Genomic DNA, 12,244 nt, shown 5'->3' on the forward strand with positions numbered 1-12,244 from the left:
ATGTTACCCTTCCCCAAGTCCAGCACAAAACTGGATTCTCCAAATGAGTATTCCGTCTTCGAACTTTAATTCATTAACTTTAATTCATTTATAAGATCAGATTTTATTCTATCTGGAAAGAACAAAACCTAAAATCTGGAGTTCAGTGGCTTTCTGTTTAATCCTGTGAGTTTACTCATTTCTATAGATTATTGGGCAGGTGATAGAAACATATGTTCACAATAAATGTATGTGTCACATGAGAATTATTTCTTCATTTTTGCTATTTAATAAGTACAAAGGAGACAGAATACCTAAATGTTATGGTTTCATTTTGTTCTGTTTGCTTGTTTCATTTCTTACGTTATAAAAGATTATGAAATGCTTTTTGATATTATCAGCCAAGATCCTGTGCTCTTATCCTATAGGCAGGCTGTTATAATTCCTTCTTCTGCAGGTGAGGTAACCAAGGATACACAAGGTCACTTCTGGCTGGTCTAGTAATAAAACTTGGGGCTCAAGCACAGCAGTCTCTACAATTCATATATCTTCCAAGAATAATTGTGCCAAGTCTTTTTCCCTATGTTCATAATACTGTACCGTGCTTCGGAAGCAGAACTCAAGAACCTTCTAATATCTTCCTGCCTGAGAAGACACTTGTATATATCATGGTCAAGCAGCATTACATCTTGAAATGGCAGCTTCACAAGAGGAGAGCAGTATGGTGACATGACAGCAGTAGAGTAAAACTCCTGTATTCAGGAGACTTCAGGGATTATGCTGATATCTCATAAATTCAGTAGAATTACATATGCAAAAGTTTTGGAACTGGTACTCTTTTTTTCTTTAATTCACAAATAATGTAGAAAGAACAGTAAAGAGCATAACCAGTAGTAATCCAAAGCACCTAAAAGTGCCAAAGTTACAGCACCAGCTCTGTATTTTATAGATAACTGCTTCATCCCATGCATCAGGCTTACATCAACTGTGGCAAGAGCCGCAAGGAGAAAGAGAATTGTCTTGAGCTAAATGTCTTGAACTAAAATGCAGGCAACTGGGTCCAATCCCATGTCCTGCCACAGCTGTTTTACACGGGTAATGGATAAACATATCCATATCATAATGTGTTTGATATCTGTCATTTTCCGACATTTGATTTTCCAACCTTGGTGTTCTTTCAATGTTATTAAAAATATAATGTAGATAGCTGTAGATCATTATTCCTTTCAGGTTTACTGATTCAACTCTGTGGGCCACTGATGTACTTGCATCCACGCCCACAGAAGAGGTTTTCTGAAAAGTTGTTTTAAACCATTGTAGGAAGTGACTCAGGATAATTGCTAGTCTAATAGGCTCTCTTGGCTTCCTGAAGTCTTTTAAAAATAAATCCTTTGCAAGAAGTGAGAATGTCTAGGAAAGAAAAGAAAAAGATTATGCTAGTGAAGACACTTAAATTTGGTACATAACTTAACTCTGCTTCCAACCCAGGCTCCCCTGATATTTTGTAACACATGATGATTGCTGTTAATATGGTATATCATTGGTGGCATTTCTGTCTGCATGCTTGTCTACTGTGTGCGCACGTTTTTTTCCCCCCAAGTTGTATCTCTGGCTTCTTTGAAGCATCTATGCTTTAACAGTCGTCAATCCAGTATGTGTGTGAAAGAAGCCAAGAAACTGTTGTCCCACAAAGCTCTCAAAGGACCCTGGTTAACCTGAATTCGCTATATAGTTTTTGGTGGAAAACAAAATGAATCTAAGTTAGCTCTGGGAATAGCTAGTTGGGCTGTGATATATTACAAAAATGTTGTTTAATTCTGATATTATATATCTGCAGAACAATTTTAGTTTACAACTGTCCAAATAGTCTGGCCTACTCAATTCTCTTTGGTCTAGTTGACTGCTGCAAAGGAGTCAGAGCCTAGCCACAACTCCCTGTGTGGGATAGAGCTCACTCTTTCCTGCCTTCTCTTCTGCCAGCATTGGAAGCAGGGTGTTCTCAGCCTGTGCTGCCTTCTGTCTACCCCCATGTATGAGTACTGTCCATCAAGGCTAAGACTGTTGCTAAATTTAGTTTGGGGAGTCTCAGCCTCTGAGTTCAGTCGCAGTGTGCAGCAGAGGTGCTGGCTTTGTAAGTCTTACTCTAACACTGCACTACTTTTAATTGGAAGCACTCCTTCAGTTGTGTGAGCCTCATTCTCCCCTGATTCTCACTTTTTGTTGGCTTTAATACTGGAGGAAACTGAGTCTAAAATGCTGTCACTTCATTGCCTAGCTGTAAATACAGGTTTATCCAGTGCCATGCATTGATTATGATACTCAGACACTTACCATCCTCTGCACGATCCTGTGTGGCTAAAGAGACACTGTGTTACAGCGCCAGAAAGTGTCTCCTTCTCCCTTTCCTGATATGCAGGATATAATCCCTTACACAGGAGAAAGACAGCTGTGGCAGTCTTAGAATGATCCTTCTTGCTGGCACGTGTATCTGCAGCACATCACCAGCTTCCCTTCCCATCACTCAAACTGTTTATTAGCACCTGATAAGCCATGGTACTGCTTCAGGCCTTGGAAATGAAGACATCTAGGAGATTTGTAAGTGGTTTCACTCTGGTCAGTGTAGTGGACAATTAAATCCGGAGGCCAAAAGTACACAGAGAATAGGATTCTGTCATGCAAAATGAAAGGAAAATCAGCGGGTGGATTTAAAAACTATGGCCAAGGCTGTGTGCATCTGAGGACAAAGATAGAACTCTCTGCATGCTTTGGTGTGTGCTATTCTTTTGAGCATATGCCATAACTTTGCATTTCCTGACTTCAGTGGATTGGAAAAAAACCTGGCAGGTTCCCAAAACTGAAATATATGCAGAAATAACATCCATAGCAATACCAGTGCAAGGGAAAAAACCCAGCATCTGAAACAACTTCATGCTTCAGGGTGTAAGCTGATCAACTGTGGGGTTCAGGAAAGAATTTCTCTTTCCTCTTTCCCCCCCAGTTCTTATGTAATATTCCAGCCCACAACTGGCTGGATGTAGTGTGTTTTCCATTCTTCATGCTCTGAATCATCAGGTATCTAACCACTGCTTGAGGCAGTGTACTAGACTAGAGAACTGAATGGTCTGTTCCACTATGGCAGCAAGAATAGTATTTTAATATGGTTTCATTTCCTTTGGTTTATTATTTTGTTATGTAGCACTAAAGGAGTGACAACTGGACTGCTATAGTTGCTCATGTGAACATGTATTGAGACTGGTTTGGATCTGAGGAACACATGCTCTCTTGTTTTGTCAGTCATGCGCTAGTGATGCAGAGGGTCTCACTCTGTTCTCTATTTTTTAGGAGTAAGCAATGCCTATGCTTGTGTTGGTCCAGTGCACAAAGTTGATTTTCACCCTCCAAAAGTGCCTGCCTCTAGTATCTTTTGGGAGAAGTACTGTTTTAAATAAATTATGTTTAAAATGGAGCAGATTGTGCTCCCACATGCACATTCCTAGACCAATGGAGAGGGTTCTCCTGTATAGGAAAGAGGAGTACAGATCGCCTGCAGATGGGATCTTCGTGCTCTTCATTTCGTGGTGTTGTGTTCTAAAAAGGGCTCCTGTTGCATCTTGTGGACGTGAGTCTTATGTGATTCAGTGCAGAGGTTATGAATATACGATGGTACAACTGGCTATGCTTCCTTTCATTTCCATGAAGAAATGCAACAGGTTCATAGAGATACTGTCTTAATCCGCAGTAACTGGAATGTAGTAGCACTTCTGGCGGGATGGGTGTTTCTACCTTAACAACTACATGTTAAGAGGCATATCCCTTCAGGATAGAAATGAAATGCGCTACTGGACACAGGTTAATAGCAGCTTTCACTGTCATTGTCCATATCGTGTATGGGTAAACAGCATTTCAGTCTTCTGGCATTTCAATCTTTCTGCAAAGTCTTTTGAAATAAAGAAATCCCATTTGTGCTTGGGTCATGCTGTAAGACAGGCTGTAATTATTAATGCTTTACTTCTGTCTGATAATCAGGATTTCCACATTCCTCCTTTTCCACTCTTTAGGGAGAAGACATAATATAATCCTATAAATTAAACAGAGGAAGCAGGAGTCATGGATAGCCATCTCATCTTTAGCAAACATCAGGAGCCTTTACTGTGCTTTAGAGAGTTTATTAACCACAGGAGCTGAGTCAATGAAAGCTGCTGGGAGGTGGAACTACCCATAAGGAACAGCTCTGGTATCCTACAGAGAAGCCCTGAATCACTCTGCCCTTCGGAGTTCCCTGCGGATATCTACGGAACAAGCTGCCAACGGGTAGTAACGTAACGCCAGAGTTGATCTTCAAGAAGAGTAATATGCAGCATGTAGGATGAGGACTCATGCCCTGAGTTATCCTTGTGGATCTTAAGTAGATAAGTGGCAAATCTGATAGCCAGAGGGGACAACACCACCACTTGTTCAATGCTTGGATTGCATTGTCAAAACTGTGTTCTTTTTATTATTTTTCATTATATATGAAAACATTTTACTTCCTTTACTCAACAGAATACTGCTTTGGGGCTGGGAATATTTTCTTGTTCCTGCATCTGCCAGATTCTTAGACCCATCTTTTAAGTATAAAGGTGGAAATCTTTTCAAAGAAACACCATTTTCTTCTGGAATTTATCTCAAGGCTTTTGGTCATAGTGATGATGTGGCAATGTATGGGGCTAGCTGCCATTAGAAAATTATCAGGGCAAACCTGATTTTAAGCCTTTTGAAGTTGATCAGATAATTTTTATTGATTTCAGAGAGTCCTGGCTTATGCCCAAAGGTGATGATGGTAAAGCAGAAAAGAGAAAGCGTGTGTATATGTAAAAACTAATCCACACAGTCCCAAATGGTAAATCTGCTCTGCCAGTAAGATGCACAGAAAAGAATCTTGGCTTTACATTTTGAAATAGCCCTTGCATCTCCAAAAGTGGTACCAAAACACATACTTCTTATAACCGTTTACAAATGGAAATGATGGGGTATAAAAAAAAATAACAGTTGCTTATAATAGCAGCACATTTATATACTCCTCCAGAAAATGTTGAATAAGTTTTGAACTTCTTAAAAAGGTCTGTCTGTAATCAGGCAAGGCTCACTCAAGGACTTTCAACATATATCACTTCACCTTCAGACCTCAGTTTCCTCATCTCTTGGATGGGACTACTGATACCTAGAGGCTTATAGCCAAGCTCAGCTCCTAAATGCAAAACAAAGAGGTCTTATCAGTCCAAATTTATCATCACTTGCCTCAGCAGGATTATACCATGAGAGCATTTCACTCTTCAAGTACTGCTTAACATTAATGCTAATACTTCAGCTTCAGTTTTTGCTCTAACATCTCTTCTCTTCTATGTAACACTGTAAGTGGCTTTCACAGCAGGTGAAGCGTGTCATACTGTACGGTACCAAAGAAATAATAGAAATAGAGATGCAAATAGGCAGACCATAATAGAGATCAAAGATCAAATGAATTTTCTGAGCTGGTATTCATCTGAGATGAGACACTTCCAGAAGGTATTTTGAAGTTAGGAGAGCAGCTGGCCCATATGCCTGGGAAAACATTCCAGCTGGAAGGGGTTAGTACAAAACTGAAAGAGGATGTGGACAAGATGCTTGGAAGGGCTGTTTCACTCCCGTTTTGGTTAAATCCAGTCAAATTCTGGACACAGCAGAGAGCTGTGGGCTAGGAGTGTGTCTGTGTGTCGGCGGGGGGAGACCTTTTTGCCAGGCTTGATTCAAACACTGTTTAGGCACAGCTGAGAAACTAGAAAATACCGCTTTCCAAATGGGGACTTGCATGACAGATAGTTACATCCTGGGTGTGGATATAATATGCCATGGGCAGAAAAGTACGGGGATTGTCTTTTGCCAGGGACTTATACAACCACATCTGTAATTCCCCACCATTTCCTCCCTTACGCCCCTTGGAGGGGTTTTCTATCCAAAAGTGTAAAAATTACAAATCCCAAAAAACTGCAGTCTGGGCTCTACCTAGAGAAACTTTTAGATTGTTCGTTCCGTAAATATCTCTTAGAGGCTGTCTGACGTCAGAGGATTTGGAGAGAGAGGCTGGTCTGAAAGTGAAAACAGCAGCAGTTCCAGTCTCACTACAACAGCACAGCCAGCGAGAGGAGCAGCACAGGCATTTCTCTATGTGGATTACAGACTGCAGAGCAGAGAGGAACTGCGCAGAGATACGGGCACTACAGTGTAAGTGCAGCTGCTGCAGCAACTCTTCTCGTGTTTTTGCTGGTTTTCTAGAACAAATCCCTGCAAGTACCGCTTGTCTTTCTTTTCTTTTCTTTTTTCTCTCCTCTGAAATATCCTGCAGCCAGCTTGGCAGCACACAGGATTCAGGTTTAGCTTGACTGCTTCTCCCAAAGGTATGCAGAGAGGCTGATGGTGCAGGCGTTTGCACTCTTCTGTATGTGGATGGGGGTGACAGGGGATGAGGGAGGTCAGAGAAGGAGAGAGAGGGAGGGAAGGACGTATCTTTGGAAGACTAAAAATTAACTGAAATTCATCTCCTTCATGTTCTGGTAGCAGGACAGAAAAATCCCAAATAAGCCCTAGGCAAAACCCAACTTCCTTAGGCAACTTCACAATGCAGGATTTCTTTTTTAACTCTTTAATCCCTTGTCATATTGTGCAGCAAGCAGTTCCTCTTTCCTTATGAGGACGACAGGCAATTTCCTGGCTTCCTGACAATGAAGTCCTGTCCCACTCTGTTTGCCAGGCTACTGACAATAACAGATCCTAACACAAGTATGGGATGTTGCTTGCTAAATCTGACAAATTTAGCACCTTGAGCCTGTACTAGCTTGATACTAAGGGCTCTCCAAGGAACCCACTGCTTCTGCAGAGGAAAGAGGCATCTCACATCCAAAAACTAGCTGTAACAGGGTCATACATGAAGGAGGCAACTACTACAGGGAGAATCTCCCTGTGAGAAGCCTTCAGAGGTACTGCTACAGGCACATGGTGCAAGTCCCAGGGAAAGCTAGTGATTCTTAATAATTTTTTTTATTTTTCTACCTCAGCAGTCTAGAGATTCCCAAACCCACTGTGTAAGAAGGTGGTGTTTTCAGTGGGGCACTCAGCTGTTTTTATTTACAATTAAAATTCAGTGCTGCATTCATGTAATTAACCTTACCTCCCTCACCCCACACCTGGATGTCCCTTCTTTATTCTCCGTGTAGAGATGGGAGCGGTTCTGGGAACAGCTGTGGAGGCAGCTGTCCTCCTCTTTGGCATCTTCTCTAATGAGACCCATGACAGAAACAGCTCATTTCCCCAGGTGGATGGAAGAGTTTGATGCCTCCTATGTGAAGCTGACATACTTAGCTAGCACTTGTAACTTTAGAAACCTCTTTGCCAGTGAGAAGTTTCTTGGTCTGTGTGATTGCTGGAAGGAGAGATGACACCCTTGAACGTAAACACAAAGCTGGGCTGAGAAGCAGGAGCTGTGTGAATTGCACAATATAATGCACCGTACTGTTAGTAATTGGCTTCAGCCAACAAGCAGTCACAAGAAAGGCTGTTGCGAGTCAGTGCTCCCTGGGCTGAGTTGTTTTGGTAATGGAATAAGTCTGCAAATACTTTTCCTCTTGAGAGTGGCAGAGTGGGTTGCTGGGGCAGGGAGAAGGAAGTAAAGGAGGAAAGGTGAGGATTAGGAGGGAGTTTTGCAGGGATCTCCCCTGCAAAATGAAATTGAGCAAGTCTAGTTAGCTGTGCTGAAAGCAACTGCAGATTGATGTAACCACTGTGCTGGCTAATGTAACGGGGGTAGCCCTTACTGGGCAGATGTTCAAGGTCTAATCCCCACTAAGCAATGCCATGCCATGCCATGCCATGCCATGCCATGTAAAGCAAGCTGGGCTGAGCTGAAGAAAAAGCAACCGTAATGACTGCACATGCAAAGGAGCATGTGTTCTCAGAGCCAGATCCTGCAGGGATGTATTTTGGAAGTGAAATCTCCAGACATGAAAGGAATCGGTTTGGGATCTGGACTGCTGTACCATGACATATCAGAATCCTTTTCCTCTCCCCCATTTATTTCTTATTAGATTTTGTTGCCAGTAGCCTAGCAGCTCCTTTTCCAAGAAACTGCTTTATTTTCTTAGCAACAGTCTAGTCACATTGGCTGGCAATGTGAAAAAAAAAAGAATCCTTAAGAAATGTAGTAACTTGTTAGAAACCTATGTGCCCCACACATAAAAGCTTGAGAGCTGTTACAGCCAAGACAAGTGTCTGGGAGCCACAGACACTTTTACTTGGTTCAGCAGTTAGTCTGTCTGAAGTGCATTGGACAATACAGAACTAATACATACAGAACTACTAAAAGTTCAGAGGGTGAGAAGAGGAACTAAGGAGGAGATAATTCCAGATTTGGGGTGTATTAAACTGACTGCTTCCTTTCTGCCTCACGATTCCTCTCTCTGTCCTCCGGCTCAGCATCCCACTAGTGAGTGACACTACCTGCAGGGGTTTGCAAGTCTGGAAGTTCCTTGTGGGCTGTTAGTCGTGGTTCAGGGGGAAAGTTGCACACTGAGTGGAAAGGTGGGAGGAGGAATGGGGAAGGAGATACTGATCTGGCAGGAGATAAATTTAGTGTCTTATGAGAAAGCATGGGTCATCACTCGGCATCCTTGAGTTTAGATGAGGTTATACCAGCCAGGAAATTGCTAGTTCTACTGGTGGACATTGACCCTGAAGCAAGAGAAACAAATACAATATGGACAGGGCAGACATCTTTTCAATTTTGCTTTGTGAAACAGAGAACAATTCCCTGTTGGAGCTTATGACAATCACAGTGCAACCCTGAGGTTTTAAAAGTCTATATTATGTGTTACAAAGTGCAGTCTCATGGTTTCACAGAGCTGAGTAAGCAAATTCTCTGGATATCCTAGTGGCTTTACCACACTGTATCACTTGTCTGCTGCTATCACTGCTGTTTATTTTAGTTGTGCTCCTTATGTGTAATGGAGATCATTCTGCTCATCGTGAAATCAGTCGCAAACATTTTTCTTACCCAGCCCAGACATGGCATGCACTGACTGTATTTTATTGGCAGGGAGGCACGGCAAGGGTTGAACAGCATCTTGAAAGCATCTCCCAGATAGTTTGGTTTTGCTCCATCTGCCTTAGTTGACATAAAATTCCCCAAGGTCCAGTGGAATCCCAGAAACCCATCTAGTCCCTCTAGGCCAGCCATCTGACCTAGCGATTGAGCAATCAGGGGACACCATTTCCTGACACTTAGTGGAAGGATGTGTGGGAGGTTTGGCTCTCAGCACTTTAATTGCTGCGAATTTTCAAACCTGGGTCAATCCTATGGAGATCTGACCCTCTCTCTCTTCCCTGCCCATGCAGCCCCCAGGCAAGCACAGTGTGTTCCTAAATTAAAAGAAAGCTGACTGCTCTGATTTTCATTGGATGAAAGAATTTACATGTATTTTCCCATGCTTTTTGTTGTGTTGATGATTGACAGTGGTGTGTCATGGCTTTTTTTACCAGTTGTGTTCCCTAATATGACACTCCTCTGAACTGAGGCATTTGCAGAAAACTGGTAGTAGTAGGACTCAGTATAGGTACTAACATGCAATAGATCTGATTCGTTTCTCATCTTTCTGCAGTTTCGCTTAACAGTGGAGTTACTTCTGTTTGGCACTACTCTGAGTCATTAGCAGGCTGAGGACTTGTTATCTTCCAAGCTCTGTGTAGGTATTGAATTTCATAATGCTATGTAAATTAGTTAAACGGGATTTATTGGGTTGGATTCTTACCCAGTGCAAATAGGTATGGGGGCGCCAATGTAGCTATAACAAATGTATTCCAGCTGAGGATTTGGCCTGGTGTCTTCAGACTGGTAATGAGTGACCTGAGGCACAGGCACTGCAAGTCTGCTCTCATCTGTACTAGTGAAAGTTTTCTGTAGCTCCATATTGTTCAAGAAACTTATTCCAGACTTCAGTAACAAGTAAGTTCAAGTAGCATCAGAATTTGGTCCAGAGAAACTGAGGCCCAAGTTGTGCAAAGTAACCTGTAATTTTGGCTCTTTATTTTTAGTGTCTTGTTAAGGCACCAAGACACTCAAAATTTGAGACAGCCAAAATTATAAGCTACTTTTGAAATGCTGGCTGACTGACTTGGGCAAATCTACACAGTGGATTTGATTCTTCTCGCATACTTTTTACAGCAGTGTAACTCTCTGAAGGTCAGTGGAGCTACTGCTGTTTTACAGCAGTAGAAGTCACAGAGGAATGTGTCCCATGTCGCCGGAAGCTCCCACGAGCTTTGGTATGTCAGTTCTGTACTCATATTCTGTTTTTCTTGACATGTCCAGGACGTGCCCTGCTTTGATTTGCTGAGAACCACGTAGCCACATGCCCATGATCACACCACACGCTGAGCAGCGCTATTGGTAGTGCAGCCTCAACCTTTCTTAGTGATGTGTGTTAAATCTGATGATGGTCAAACATCAGATTTTCCCTCCCTTAGGCTTTGTGTCTGGTTTGTATGTTGCCCAAAGTTCATGTTCCATGTTAGATTTATATTTTCAATTTGTTTTCCACATGGTATTTCAACACTTGAGATTTTGGCTTTTCTGGTTATCTCTATGGTGTCAGATAATGTCTTCTAGTAGTAGGGGCTTTCTAGACTTGGTACAACATAGAGTAACAAATCTGACCAGGAGAAGTTCATGGGTTTTGGATTTAGTAGAAAAGTTATTCTAAGAGTATGGCAGGCGTATACCAGTGATAAGGTTTCTCTGGAATTAGGAATTAGTGAGACTTAAGGTGGAAAGAAGGAAGTAAATAAGAAAGGGAGGAGATCAGAAGGCTTGCTGTAATTCAAGGAGTGGGAGCTGGAGATCAGAGGGATGTGTTTGGACTGCATGAAAATGAAAATAGAGGTAACCTTGAGGAACTGTGAAAAACTTTGCCAGCAAGAGAGGAATAGGCTCCGTCCCTGAATAACAAGTGCTTGCTCACTTCCCAGTTTTGCTGGCTTCAAACTAATAATCACTGAAGTTGATATTTCTGCTCATGAGCTTTGAAGTTCGCATTTGTTTTTGTTGAAGAGTATTTTTATCTTCACTGTCTCCCAAGATGACTTAAATTCAGGCAATGCATGTGCCAGTCCACTCTTCTTTGAATTGGAGACAAAGCTGATTTGTGAGACCCAACAACTCTCTTCTGTCTCCTTGGTATATTACTTTTTTTAGGGAGGCATAAACGACGACTCATTTTTACTGTTATGGCTTTTATTATTCAAGGCAGTGAACAAGCCTGATTTGGGGGGCTTCGTATTTTGTTTGCTGTTTGGAAGGGCAATGTTTTTAGCTGCTTAAACAATTGAATTAATAAGCCACAAAGTCTTAAGAGACAGAAATTTACAGAGTGCCCTGTTCATCCTTGAGGAAAGTGGTCAGGTCCAATTTAACTTTTTAAGATCTGATCTGAAGATGTGTTCCCAGAACATTTTCATAAATTAAATATACAAACACACGCACACACACACCCAAAAGGGAGAAGGAACATTTCTGCCAAGGAGCACAATCCAGGTTGGATTTCATTGTGAAGAAGTCATGCAAGGATACATTTCAAGGGTTTAATATCATGTGGCAAAATTCCCTTCTCCCAAGACAAAGCTGTGGGAAGAGATGGGTCCACTGGTAGCTATTAAACATGATAATCTGGCTGTACTCCCATCTCTAAGTCCTGAACAACTACAAGGATTGAGCAGGGGTAGGATCAGACTATATATGGTATTTTGATATACTTTCCCTAACCATCTGCAGCTGACCATTATTTGGAGATAGGGTACTGGTTTAGACGGACTTCTGATCTGACTCTATGTACTCATTTTTATATTCCTGTGGTCTTTGAGAGAGAAAACACTGTGAAGATCCTCTGATGTTTCAGCTATTCTACGAGGGAGAAACAGTCATATCTGTAAGATGTGGGCTGAGGAACCTGCCAGGTACATCATAAACCTCCAGAAACTTATTCACATTTTAGAGTCTTTAAGTGTCAAGAATGCACATGAAGAAACTGTACTTTCATTTTTAGTATTGTCTGTGTCTTCTTGTCAGTGAAAAAAGCGACCAGCATCTCTCCTTGTTCCCCAATTCAAAAAGTGGATTACAAGCAGTGACAATTTTTTGCAGAAAGGATTTCATTTGCTAACTCCCCTCCAGTTATTTTTAGAAATGTTTTGTATTTTCTTTTGC

At 41.8% G+C, this 12,244-nt stretch overlaps 1 protein-coding gene across 1 annotated transcript in view; it reads left to right on the plus strand.

Annotated features, from left to right (window-relative positions):
• The first annotated feature begins 6,100 nt into the window (after nucleotides 1-6,100).
• The window catches only part of DAAM2 (dishevelled associated activator of morphogenesis 2), a 216,448-nt gene continuing 210,304 nt past the window's right edge, over nucleotides 6,101-12,244 (plus strand). Inside the window, exon 1 of the mRNA XM_075146815.1 lies at nucleotides 6,101-6,219. The gene's annotated coding sequence lies outside the window, so the exon portion shown is untranslated. The remainder of the gene's footprint in view (nucleotides 6,220-12,244) is intronic.

This window comes from Calonectris borealis, chromosome 3 (assembly GCF_964195595.1).
Source record: "Calonectris borealis chromosome 3, bCalBor7.hap1.2, whole genome shotgun sequence".
Taxonomy (NCBI): domain Eukaryota; kingdom Metazoa; phylum Chordata; class Aves; order Procellariiformes; family Procellariidae; genus Calonectris; species Calonectris borealis.